The 13,954-nt window shown below is 37.2% G+C and overlaps 1 protein-coding gene across 5 annotated transcripts in view; it reads left to right on the top strand.

Annotated features, from left to right (window-relative positions):
- The window catches only part of LOC105226782 (patj homolog), a 41,176-nt gene extending 27,900 nt beyond the window's left edge, over positions 1 to 13,276 (top strand). For all 5 annotated transcript variants that reach the window (XM_049447400.1, XM_049447398.1, XM_049447399.1 and 2 more), the window contains exon 3: positions 9,771 to 13,276. The gene's annotated coding sequence lies outside the window, so the exon portion shown is untranslated. The remainder of the gene's footprint in view (positions 1 to 9,770) is intronic.
- Positions 13,277 to 13,954: the final 678 nt, after the last annotated feature.

Raw genomic sequence — 13,954 nt, 5'->3', positions numbered from 1 at the left:
AAAACATTATGAAAATAAACTGGCATTTTAATATCCTCTAGTACACATAAATTATCTTGTGGTCAGACATTTTAAGTTATAAACAATGGCCAACTAATAGCCATCATAATAAGCGTTCTCATATTGTTATGCCGTTACATGAATGAGATAGCGAAATTGTATTTTATCGTTTAGATAATGACCAAAGATATTCATGTCTAAACCGTATGAAGCCGAAGCAAACAGGATGAGCTGGCAATGTGTGAGTCAAGAAGTTTAGCTCGAAGCTAATTCAAATCACACAACAAAAATAGAAACGGAAAACGAAACAAAAATTCAAGATTTTATGAGAAACTGGCACGAAACAGTTATAAAGCAGAGCCTATATGTATTTTGTTTACTGCGACTTTGAGGAACCCTCCCCACATTTAGCAACGCTTATGGGCTTTGGAGTAATCAAAGTCATTGAAGATATGAATAAACTTTTTATTGCTTGCGTGCTATTATCAAATACACGACAGAAGCACAAAATGCGCGCCAAGTGGGGTCAGTGTCACGACGAAATTGCGTAGAAAAAATGGCATTTGCTTAAAAATCACCAACACATGCACATGTAGCCACAGCTGAGGACTTTGAAGTTGGCGTGTGGCGTAAGAATAATTTATTTACTTGCGTATGCAAGGCAATAGCCAAGCCCAAGAGAAGAAATTCTGCGGCAAGCCAAAAAAATGCAGAAAAGAAAACGAGAATGGAAGAAGCAACAGCCGGCACAGCAAGTATTTGGCACTGACAGCACTAAAGTAAAGTGGAATTATTTAAATACCTACTAACATACATACATACACCAATATGTATGTGCATGGCCACCCACGAGTGTACAATAAAATATGCGCAATCAATTTTTTTCTCTCTCAGCGTTGTCGCTAAGCATGTTCGAGCTCATAAATTTGGCTCTGCTCAACAGCGATTGATAGCATTACTGTGATGCTTTGGGACACCAGTGCGTATGAGCAACGCATTTTATTCACAAAATGTAGCTCATAAAGAAAGTACACGGCGGACAGCGGTACTAACACGGTGGGGCAGAACGACTGCAAGGGGAGCATGAAAGATGCCGGAAAAGTGAGGAGGTGTGTGATTTCATTTTGGCACTCAAAAGGTCGAAAAAGTTTAATGATTATGACACATTTCGGACACCGCTGTTCAGCTATCGTTTTATGTGGCAGAGGATGTATGTCAGGAATGTTTAGTATTTTTATGAACTAAACAAGTGTTTCAAACTGCGTCTCCTTATTAACCCTGATTTTAAGTTATGTGGCTGGGACAGCTTGGGAATAAATATTCTACATTATTAGAAATGATAAACATTTTGCAACAACATGAGGGCTTTGAACTTTTTTGATGAGGGTGCTTTGCCTCAAATTGCATATTTCATTCTTCTCATGTGATTTTTACATGGGTAATGTATACTAAAATTTACTGTTACATGCTTTAAGTCCTTTAGAAACATTTGAATTATGATATTAATTGCTAATAATTACGAAATCTGGCAACATTTGAATGGCACAATGAAGGGTTTGTGGGGTGCAGCATGTGGCGGTGCCACAATCAACAGCAAATGTTGAATTTATATCCATTTCATGTTATCGGCTAAGCAGCTGCCCGCTGTCTGCCATCTTTGAATTCGACAGCCACGAATTGACAGTTATATTGCAGACAGCAACGGCAGTTCGTACATTAGCAAGATAAATATTTATATTATTATCACACACACACATATAAATACACATATTTAAGTTGCAAAAACAACACATGCGTAAGTGCTCATAACAGCAATATATAACTATATGTATGCGTGTGAGCTTTCCTCAATCTGCCCAAAGCATTATGTACAGTTATGTATTTTATGACACGTCGGAGAATTAACGCATCTGATTCGACTTGTTCTAATGCAATATTCAAGGACATTCAGCAAACTTCATACTGTGTTGAAAGCATGCACGGTCATACAGCAAGCGGCGACTTACTCCACATCCCTAGTACACGTTTTTATTATTGCACAATTCCTTCATTATCACCCCCACAAGCACTTACTTCCATAGGGGTGAAGCGTTTTGAGGCCATCACTACAAGCAGATTTCCCTAACAGCGCATTCTTATGCATGAACTGAGCGCGCAACATCCTTGAGTCCTGCCACGTTGCCTTGCGCCGGCCAAGTTTACTAAGCTAGCAATATTTCTTTGCCTTTTCCCGCATTTCTTTTTTATTTTTATTTGCTCTTAGATATTATTTGCTTGTATGTAAAAAGTTTTCTTTAATATGGTACATGTTGCACGCACCGAGGCAAGCATCCGAGCATCCTTGGCAACCAGTCCCTTCCTGCATGTGGCGGTCGACTCACGAAGGAAAGTAGAGCAATAGTTTGCGGCACAGTTTACTTATCAGGCGCGGTCCGCTGTTTGAAATGTACTTGTGACTGGTTGAGAAAAATAAAAGACGACAACACCCTTGTCAATTGGAAAAATCTTTTAAATATCTGTCGTTCGTAGATGTGTACGCATTCGAAACAGATTTACTTGCCGTATTTGTCGCTTTCGAAACCCTTTTGCATACTAGCTGCTTTGAATACAGGCTGCTTTCTCTTAATAACCGCGCTTCTGTAGTTTGTATGTGTGCCGTGTGTTGCGGTGCGGTCTGGCGGCCTCGCAATGTGCTCGGGCTTGCTCACCCTCTCGTGGAGTTCTCCATTTTGCGCCTTCGGTTAGTAATTAGCACTTGTTATGATATTATTGCAAGGAAATTTAATTCCCTACTCTATTCTGCGAATGCTTTTGTCTCAATTCGCTGTATATAAATTGTTAATTATATTCAACGTTGTAGAGCAGCAACCTCTCGTTTTTGTTTGTACTCCCCACTTGCTCCTGGGCGCTGCTTATTGTTGGCTTCGCCGTTGAGTTGAGGGCGTCGGTGGCAGTGAAAAGGCGAACAGCATCTGGTTTCAGTATTAGAATGGCCTTATTAGCTTACGCTCGTGCACACTTATACAACTACATACACACATACATAGGCGTATTCAAGGATAGTCTGTGTGTGTATTCCAAAGTGTCAGGCTATTATTAATGAAGTGATTACAAACACATTTGCATTAGCCTGGATTTGTAATAAGCAAAGTTAGATCGTTTAAGTGGAATTAAATTGAAACTTTAGCCATCAAATATTTACGCTTTATAACTGCATATTTACTGTTACATACCATACTGATGTGTAATATGGAAATGATTATTAGGCATATGAATCGAAAAAGGGAGGATGGCACTATGGGTATTTAATAAAATTCAGAACCTTTTATCTGTAAGATCTTAAGAACACTTGGTATGATCTATATAACGGAGGATTTTATTAAGTATTATCATTTAAGTACCCATTTTGCCCATTGTGAATACTGACTGAAACGCGTTGAGTTCTCAGGTTTGTCCCATCTAGCAGTCTATGTTTGTGAAGGGATTGATAGGTTGAAGTCTATTAATTAACAGAACAGATAGTTGATAGTGGGTTTACAACTCTCACACAATGTTCCGAAACATAGACCTTTTTACTGACCCTATATAGTTCCGCCAACCCCATGCTGTGGTTAAGCTTTTTAATATTTCTTCAAATCCGATTGAGGAATGGACTTACTAACATTAGTTAAATGGAAAAAATAGCAATACTCCAGCGCAGAGGTCCTTTTAGAAATATTTGTCTTGACATTATTCTTCCTTATTGGAATAGCCGAGTCAGTCTTTCTTCCTTTTCGCTCTTTGGCGCCAATTCGAGTGTAGTCAAATGCTTCTCCACCTGATCTTTCCAAAGAAGTGGAGTCTTCCTCTTCCTCTGCTTCCCCCGGCGAGTACTGCGTCAAATACTTTCACGGCTGGAGTATTTTCAATCATTCGGTTGACATGACCTAGCCAGAGAAATGCTGTATCTTAATACGCTGAACTATGTCAATGCCGCCACATATCTCAAGCAGCTCATCGTTCATCAACTGCGGTATATGCCGATGCCAATGCGCATAGGACCATAAGTCTTCTGCAGAACCATTCTCTCGAAAACTCGTAACACCGACTCATCAAATGTTTTCATCGTCCATGGAATGATGAGGGTCTTAGAGAATTCTGTTTTTTGTTCGTCGAGAGAGGACTTTACTTCTCAATTGCATACTCAGTCCGAAATAGCATCTGTTGGCAAGAGTTATCCTGCGTTGGATTTCCAGGCTGACATTGTTGGTGGGGTTTGAGCTGGTTCTAAGATAGAAGAAATTATCTACAAATTCGAAGTTATGACTGTCAACAGTGACGTGGGAGCCAAGTCGCAAGTTTGTTTTGCTTTCTTGTCCGGTCTGGAGAAAGCAGATCTAATGGCGCGGGTGTTGAGGATATCAATATCGTCTTCGTACGCCCGCAGCTGTAATTATTTTCGCCTGCACGATTGAGAGTCAGCTGGTCTGAAACTTCGTTTGGTGTCTTGACGGAGCTTTTAGTATTGTTCAACTTCAGGTTACACAGCCGAATTAGTTTTGCCTGGATACCAAATTCACACATAACGAAGTGCTATTTGTAGTGGTCGTCATCAAAAGCGGACTCTATAAGCCGAGGCTGTTTTCTTCTTTTCGGTGGTAGAGTTTTTTTGGTGTCCCAAAACCAACGCACAGCCCTGTGAAGGGGATGTTTCGCCACTTTAAGTTGCCTTCAAAAGAATATTTCTTTAACCACCCAGAGAATACTTGTCCTAAGACCGAAAGTCCTGACCTGCTCGAGCCATATGTAAAAGAATAGTTTCTGGCCACTCCCACGTGAAGGCCACTTTCCTCAGTTGTGTGAACTTCGGTAGGTTTCAATAAGCTATAAAACTGTATCACAATACTTTTAGTGGATTTTAATCAAATATCAGGCTTCTAAACTACAACGTTCCATGGTGTTATTCAGAAGCACTTCTGTCATAAATAGCAATGGTTAATAAATTAGTTACATCCACTTCTGAAAAAAAGTAAATTTATTCGACAAACTGTGTATTGAATATTTGAGTGGAAGAAAGCGTAACCTCAATAAATAGCCTCCCTCAGTTCGCCGGAAAAACGAATAACAAAGTCCGGAAACTCGCATAGTCAGCCTTAATTGCTGTTCAACCGCAACCATTGAAATATTTACTTATGTAATAATTTATGTGATTGATGAAATATATTATCGATTTTCCCATCAAAAAACGCGAAATGGTGGAACGAAAGAATGCCGAAAATACTTGTCTAACCACTTGAGTGTGTAATTAAGGAGATTACCAGTGGGTAAGCAAAACGCTGAACGGTAATTCGAAGCGAGCATTTGCATTAATTGGCGCAACAATAAGCGTTGGTGGATTTCTAGCTGAAGGGTTTGTTGGCTGGCAATAAACGAATTTAAACTAATAATGAAGCCGCTGATAAATTAGACATTCGATATAATCGCCCGATTAGGCAACCACTTTTGAGCTGTTTGGAATTTAATTGACCGCAGAGTAACGTAGCTAATTGATTAAAATCCAAATAACAGCAGCACTAAAATCAATTCTCACTCAGTTCTCTTGACGGCGGTTAATTTATGGCTCACAATCAGTTCACAAAACGATTTGCCGCAAAAGTATTGAAATCGAGGGACAAAATCGATTTGGGAAATGGCGAATTGGCGATTAATGTTCAAGATTGTGGCCGAAATAATATCGCAACACTCAACAAGCGACAGAAAGGTTGCCGAACAAGGCGAAAGTTGAGTGGCTAAAAGTGAAAATGTTTGGCAAAAGTTTGTAGAGCGTTTAAGTCACGCCATGGCCGGCTATTGGCTGACACATTAATTTACTTTCTCTGTTTGCCTGGCAAATCCTTTGTTTGTCAACCTTCTGGGCAACTTGTTGTGTTGAAATGAATGAGTGCGACTGTGTGGCAGTTTCATTTTCATATCCTGTTATTCAACTTCAATCTCTGCCTTGCCGCATGCAATATTTGCTTCCCTTTTCTCTTTTGCTGGAGCTGGGGCCTTCATTAGCATGGGTTTTAATATCCGGTTGCATTCTGGCGATGCCTTTGTTTGTGTGCACAGATGAAAAAGTTAAGGAAAGAGAAGAAATTGCCTTTTCTGCGGTTTGGAAGAATGCAAGTAAGCGTGTCTCAGAAATAAGAGGTCTTGAAAACAAATATGAGTAACGCATTAAATTGCGTAATAATTATTTATTATACATATTTATTTATGAAACATAATATTTAACATAAATATGTATCTAGAGCTTGATTTTTTTTTTGTTTCAGCATGTATTCGAAGGCTTTACTCATAAGCAAGAGTATTGAAACCCCACTAGGAAATCAGGAATGAGTACAATGATAATAAATTCATAGTATACGATCGAGCATTTATTCCCCCATTTTCTTAACTGAGCTGTTATACAGTCGCAACCGCCACTTATTGTCAAAAAGTGGGTTTTTACTGCAAAATACTTGAACTTCCGTCGGTGAAGCGAATATTTGAGATCTTTTATATTAGGGCTTTCTCTACAGAATAGAAATGTGCCCTCAAGGAATAATATTGGGTTAATATAGTTATACTGATTAATGATTTTCTCTCTGACTATGCTAAATCACAAAGGATATTTTTATCCCTTCATATTGTGCGAGAAACTTTGACTTTCCTAGAGGGCATCTACAAACATACCTTATATATGTATGTATTCCTTGGAGGCAATTGTTTGGCTTTCACTGGTGCGTTATATTTTCTGCATAAATTTCTCTGTGCTTACTTTATTTTTTGAGTAGCCCATTTAAAATTTTAATTTCATTCGGCCAACAACATATGCCAGTACTTTTCCACACCTACCGCCTCTCCAAAAAAGCATTGCCACACACACATACTCGCATATATAGACACTGACACTTTCACGTACATAGTTTTGTATGGAAATGAAATATTTGCGTTGGCTGTGGTTACGTTATATGCATATATTTACATATCTTGTATACCCACACACACATTCATACATACTTAAGTACATGTGTTGGTGCATAATTGCACGTACGAATTCCTTTCATCTGCCTTATTACACAGTTTTATCTACAAACTATGTATTGTTTTAGTCTACTTTTCTGCTTCCTCCACAAATACAAGCATATGTCGTGCATGTGTGTGTGTGTGTGAGGGTATGTTTCGGAAATGAAAAATTCATTTTCAACGCCAAATAGTCAAGCGCCGTAAAAGCAGCTGCGACACCGAACACTGAACGAACAGAGGGAAAATGGTGTCCTTGCGCTGGCATTAAGAACCACATTAACAGTCATAAAAAAGCAAATCAAATGAAAAGCAAATAAAAGTAAGCACAAAAAAAGGACTAAGAAATAATGGAATGAAATTCGTAGCTAAAGCAAAAGGAAAATATGAGAAAGGGATTTACGCCGACACAGCATTGCCATACTTTAAGCGTATAATGAGTTGCATGCCTCGGGGGAAGGCAGAGAAGTAATGTTATAATATGCAGATAGATGAGCGAAAAAGTCTTGGACAATTCTAGACTAAAAGATATAGTGAGCGATAGTAGCACTTCGGACGGGTGAAAGTAAATCGGCACGTATTGTTCATCGGTTTTCAAACCTTTTTCACGCACAATTCGTAGAGCTTGAAACTTTTTATTTTGACAAGCAATTTGACGGGTCTATTCATCGAAAACACACCCTTCTCAACTGAAATTCTTGAAATTTTGCTTTAATTTATAAGTAAACAAGTAAGGAAGGGCTAAGTTCGGGTGTCACCGAACATTTTATACTCTCGCATGATAAAGTGATAATCGAGATTTCATTATCCGTCATTTACATATTTTTTTATTTTGCTGTAAAATGAATTAGAATTAAATTCTGAGAGATTTACCGATATTTTCGGTGAAAAATTAGGTTAGGTTAGGTTAGGTTAGGTTAGGTTAGGCTCTGAGTTCTTCGTGTTCGATATAAGGGACCTTGAAAAGTTATATACATATATATGTGTAAAGTTTTATTCCGCTATCATCATTTGTTCCTAATGTGTATATTATAAAAAGAAGGCATCAGATGGAATTCAAAATAGCGTTATATTGGAAGAAGGCGTAGTTGTAAACCGATTTCACCCATATTTCGTACATGTCATCAGGGTGTTAAGGAAATATTATATACCGAATTTCATTGAAATCGGTCGAGTAGTTCCTGAGATATGGTTTTTGGTCCATAAGTGGGCGACGCCACGCCCATTTACAATTTTTATTAAAAGCCTGGGTGCAGCTTCCTTCTGCCATTCCTTCCGTAAAATTTAGTGTTTCTGACGTTTTTTGTTAGTCGGTTAACGCACTTTTAGTGATTTTCAACATAACCTTTGTATGGGAGGTGGGCGTGGTTATTATCCGATTTCTTCCATTTTTGAACTGTATATGGAAATGCCGAAAGGAAACGACTCTATAGAGTTTGGTTGACATAGCTGTAGTAGTTTCCGAGATATGTACAAAAAACTTAATAGAGGGCGGGGCCACGCCCACTTTTCCAAAAAAATTACTTCCAAATATGCTCCTCCCTAATGTGATCCTTTGTGCCAAATTTCACTTTAATATCTTTATTTATGGCTTAGTTATGACACTTTATAGGATTTCGGTTTCCGCCATTTTGTGGGCGTGGCAGTGGGCCGATTTTGCCCATCTTCGAACTTAACCTTCTTATGGAGCCAAGAAATACGTGTACCAAGTTTCATCATGATATCTCAATTTTTACTCAAGTTACAGCTTGCACGGACGGACGGACAGACAGACATCCGGATTTCAACTCTACTCGTCACCCTGATCACTTTGGTATATATAACCCTATATCTGACTCTTTTAGTTTTAGGACTTACAAACAACCGTTATGTGAACAAAACTATAATACTCTCTTTAGCAACTTTGTTGCGAGAGTATAAAAATATTATTAATCAAAGCTTGCTGGTCAGGGAGCAATTTAATAATAAGCAAATATTCATTTCGGCCCAAAAGTCTGCCCGTTTTCTTTTTTGCCACTTTTTTGCTGCTTTTTATTTGGCACACTTGGAGTCAGTCTTCTTTCGTGTGAAAATGCCAACAGAAAAATGTGATATTTTGAAGAAATATGTATGTACCGCGACACAAAGGAAAAACTGTGTCTTGTCAAAAACTTGTATCGTTTAACTTTATGAATGTTTACTTTGAGACCGTTTATGGCAAATAGTTGCTTTAAACTTTGGCTGAATTGAAATCGCAAAAAACATCAACTGCTCACACACAAATATGCAGCTTATGTTTTTTGGATTTATTCGCTCGTACACCTAAATTGCCCGATGACGATATTTGGCTGCCGGCCAATTTATACATTTGTGATCCCAATACAGACAGACAGACAGACAGACAGACGCACGCGTGCAGCTGTTACCAACTGATAAAAAAGAGAGAAAGTAAGGCTAAGCCTTGCCCAACTTAACAGTTTGTGAATGTGAGTGTATGTGGGTATGCAGATGCGCACAAAAAATAACTGTAGGCCCCTGCCAGCGCTCTCACCTCACACGTTTATCCTCTTCTCCGCCCTCCGCAGCGATCTCGCCTGCCTGCAGTCGCATACTCGAGCTTCACTGCCACCTTTTATGCTTCCTCCCAGTCAATTGCAACTTTGTATTCTTATCGGTTTTTGTATTTGTTTTAATTTTGTTTCTGTTTTTCATTTTGCTACCGCCACTTATTTATGTGTGTGTGTGTGTTTATTTTTGTTTTGCAGATTTCATCGCATTTTCGCAAATTTAAGTCACGACGCTGCCAAGCGCCCGGATGAGTTCACTTCACATCGCGATTATACGAACGAAGGCATCTCACATTCAAGTGGCTACGTTGCTGACTGCGAAGCGGTCCGGGCCGGTGTGCGGGCTGCAGTGTAATGGGATGTGTTTGGAGGTGGCAACTGGGGTTGTTGCTGCCGCCGCTGCTGACGAACGACGCGAATCTCTGAAGTGCTGTAAATATTTTGTTAGCCCAAGAAATTACTTAACAAAATTAGTCTGTATGTATTTGTAAGGATTAGTGCTAAGTAATTAGTTGTTAGCGAACAAAAATAAGAAAATTTCTAATAAATGTGCTGTAGGTTCGCGATAGGAGTGCATAAACCATACATCAGTTGTCGAAATATCAGCGCAGTTGTCATCAAAGACCATGAATTAATCAAAACATTTGGCGCTCTCTGGAAATAAGCATTTTTTTTTCACAAATTAAGAAAAAATCCTGAAATGTCACATTTTCTAATCTTTCCTTTCCTTTTATAAAAGCATATCAGTTTCACCATTTTCCAACCTAACAGCCTTTCACAAAAAAAATTGTTATTTAACTAAGTTACTTCAATAAGAATATTTTATTGAGAAGGAATTTAAGACTATAAATGAAATGGAAGAGTTTACAATACTATTTTTGAATTCGAAACTTTAAGCGACGCTAAAACCTTTTCCATTTAATCTTTCGGCAAAGGAAGTTTTCAAATGTATTTTATGCCTTCAAAACTGTAAACTTCCTCTCCATTGGAACAATGTATCTTAGCTATCCTACCTTTTTCAAAATCTATCACCAACTTATCGGATATTGTTCTTTTTCACGTTACTGAGCTTTATGTTAAGAAGAGATGGGAAGTTTATATCTTAATATTGGTAGTCGAAAAAGTCTTTTCGTATTTCTAATCAAATTTCAACTTTTTTTTTATACAATATTTCTAATGAACTTTTATGAACCAAATATGTATCATTTTGGTCAACAACTTTGTGCCATTTTCCGCTTGAGACATCATTCCATCAGCGTAAAATTTTTCCGATTTCTCGGCGAAAAACTGCGACAAGTAATTTTACTCTTGAAGGCAACTTTACTCTGTTAAGGGAGTTCTGCATTCACCCAAACAAATAGTAGTTCGATGGTGCAAGGTCAGAACTATATGGTGGATGCATCAAAACTTCTCAACCAAGCTCTCTCCGTTTTTGCTGAGTCATCAAAGATGTGTGTGGTCTAGCGTTGTTCTGATGGAAGACGAAGTCTTTTCTGTTGATCAGTTCTGGCCATTTTTTTCGATTGTCTGCTTCAATCTCATTAGTTGTTGACCGAAATATGTAGAATCAATTGTTCGACCAGGTTGGAGCAGCTCATAGTGGTTGATTCCTTTCAAATCCCACCAAACACTCAGCATAACCTTTAGAGGCGTCAATCCTGGCCTAGCGACCATTTGGTGAGCTTTACCACGCTTGAACCATGATTGTTTTTGCACATTATTGTGGTATTTGATCCACTTTTCGATTTCATTTCGTTTCAGCAAAGAAACGCAGATGTTAATTCGGTTCAGTAAATTTTTCACAAACAATTCATGTGGTACCCAAACAGCGAGCTTCTTTTACTGGTATCACACAATGATTTGGTGGCGCTAAAGATATACGACTGCAACGACATTTATTAGCAAAATACGAAAGGACTTTTTCGACTACCCAATATTACCTCGTTTAATAAAGCAGGTTAGTTGAATTTCAAGGCTACCAAATTCTAGACTAGTTTACATCTACATTATATCTACAAAGCCCAGTCAGAGGAGACTAGATGACCATTTGCTACAATAAAAAACCCTATTCACCGTCAAAGGTATTCGCTAAAATAAAGGATTATAATTAAGCTTTAAAGATCTGTGACTGAAATAATAGATCCTGTTATAAAAGATCTGACCAATTCTACTATAAATTTATGCTAACTTAGTTCTATCACTTTGTTGTCACTGTCACAGAATAATCTCACTTGCGTGAATATCTACACATGACTCTATACGAGTAGAATAATCCAAGAATAATACCAATTTGAAAATATACATATTTTGTTGTGTTATTTGGACATGTAGGTCGGCAAAGAATCGATTAGTTGTTAAAGTCTTTATAATACTTACACTTTAGAGATGAAATATTTAGCTATCCGTGGAATTCCTCAACAGTGTCTTAAAGGTACAAAGTCCTTAGACAAACTCGAAACTTCGTAAGGGTGAACTTAGAGAAATACTACGTCATATTTCCCACTTCCTCAGCAATAATTTCAACCATGTATTTTCAGCGCACATTTCTTCTTCGTATTTCCAAACTTTTTTACCGAGCAAAGTTAACTTCAAGTCAAAGCTTTGCAAGATGAAATTTAAGTGACCATCTTAAGTTATGAAATACTAATTACCGAACACTCCTACATACATATGTATGCATATCAAAGCATAGGATTGCAGATCTAACATTATATATCTTACACATAACTGTAAATAATTGTTGTTGACTTTTATAAACTTACTATAATTATTTGCATTGCTATTTTTATCATCAAAAAATACTAGAAATGAAGCTAAACTCATTCGCTAACTTTAGAAAATTTTCTAACACTACATACACACACACACACATGAACATTTTAGTCTAACTAATTGCATTGTCTTGTAGATAACAACTGAGTAGAACTATTCGATTGTAATATAAACCAAATTGACTCAAGCTAGCGGCCATGAATTATTAAAAAGTCTAGGTATATATGTATATTTACAAATATATATATAGACGATTATATATAAAAGGTAATAGAAATAAAATATAAGGAAACAGCGATGATTTGCACATTCGAAGCAAGGAAATAGTGAAATTGAAGCGGAAATGCGTAGCATAATTTAATCATTACTACATGAAACCAATGCAATACTTTAGTAACTAATTACTCGTAGATAAATGAATGGAGAGCACAAACAAATCAAGTGTGAAAGGCACAAACAAAGCAAACTTATGATTAACTGTTAAATGCGTACATATGAGATCATATGTAGTCAACGCGAGAAGATTAAGATTAAGTCAAGTCGAAAAGCTCATTTCACGAAAAAAGAAATAAAAATAAAAGGAAAAATACAAAAATAAAATTAAAATGAAAATGAAAAGCGAACACAGCTAAATCACTTTGCATGCATCATACACGAACTTAAATTAATTCATTCCTCCAATAACTCCTATTAGAAAAACATATGAAAATAATTCACTCTCAAGACATCGCATGAAAATAACGTTAGCTCTAGCGAAAATTAAAAAAAAAAATTAAGTAAACCAATTATGGTGGCAAGTTAACGTCAAATATCTATCTGAAAATCAACTGAGTTGCAAGAGAAGCTTAATAGTGATACTAATTTTAAAATGTCTAAAGTTTATTAAATGAAAACTAATTTATAAAATAAAAATAAAAAAATAGTTGAATAATGCGAAAACAACAACACTTGTATAAAATGGTTTAATAAGCGATTCAAATGCGCTTCAGCGCTCACACACTGACACACGCCCACATACTCACATCATCACAACTCACACATACAAACACGCGTACATACAAATTAGCTTACAGTTAGCCTATGAATGAACTAATTCAAATAAATAGTGATTGGTAAAATGAAAATTAAATTTTGTTGTTGTTGTTGTTGATTTAATTTAATAATACAATTTTCGTTAATTAAATTGTCGTTGGCGATGTACATCGGCGCATACGAGCGCATTGGATGCAACATACGCGCATAGCGTGCACATTAGGGTGCGTAGGCAGGGCATACCAAACGGAGTATTGGCGAGTTATCACACAATCAAAGCAGAATATGAAGCTGTGCTAATTTTTTATTGTTGCACGAGAACTGCACTGTAAGTATAAGTCCAAAAGTCGCGTTGTTGGTTGATATACATAGTCGCAGTAAGTATTTTCAGTATGTGTTAAGGTATGTATCTGTGCTAAGTTAATGTACTTTTAATAGTCGTTAATAATTTTGGGTAGTCGAAAAAATCGTTTCGTATTTTTAATCCAATTTTAATTTATTTTTTTGATGGACCAACTTTCATCAGTAGAAATCGAAATTTCCTGAACGGAAGCGAGCGAACCATTGTTGTCCTACAC

This window comes from Bactrocera dorsalis, chromosome 2, assembly GCF_023373825.1.
Source record: "Bactrocera dorsalis isolate Fly_Bdor chromosome 2, ASM2337382v1, whole genome shotgun sequence".
NCBI classification, from domain to species: Eukaryota; Metazoa; Arthropoda; class Insecta; order Diptera; family Tephritidae; genus Bactrocera; species Bactrocera dorsalis.
Note: the sequence above shows the minus strand (reverse complement) of the source record. Positions and strands in the feature narration are given on the sequence as shown.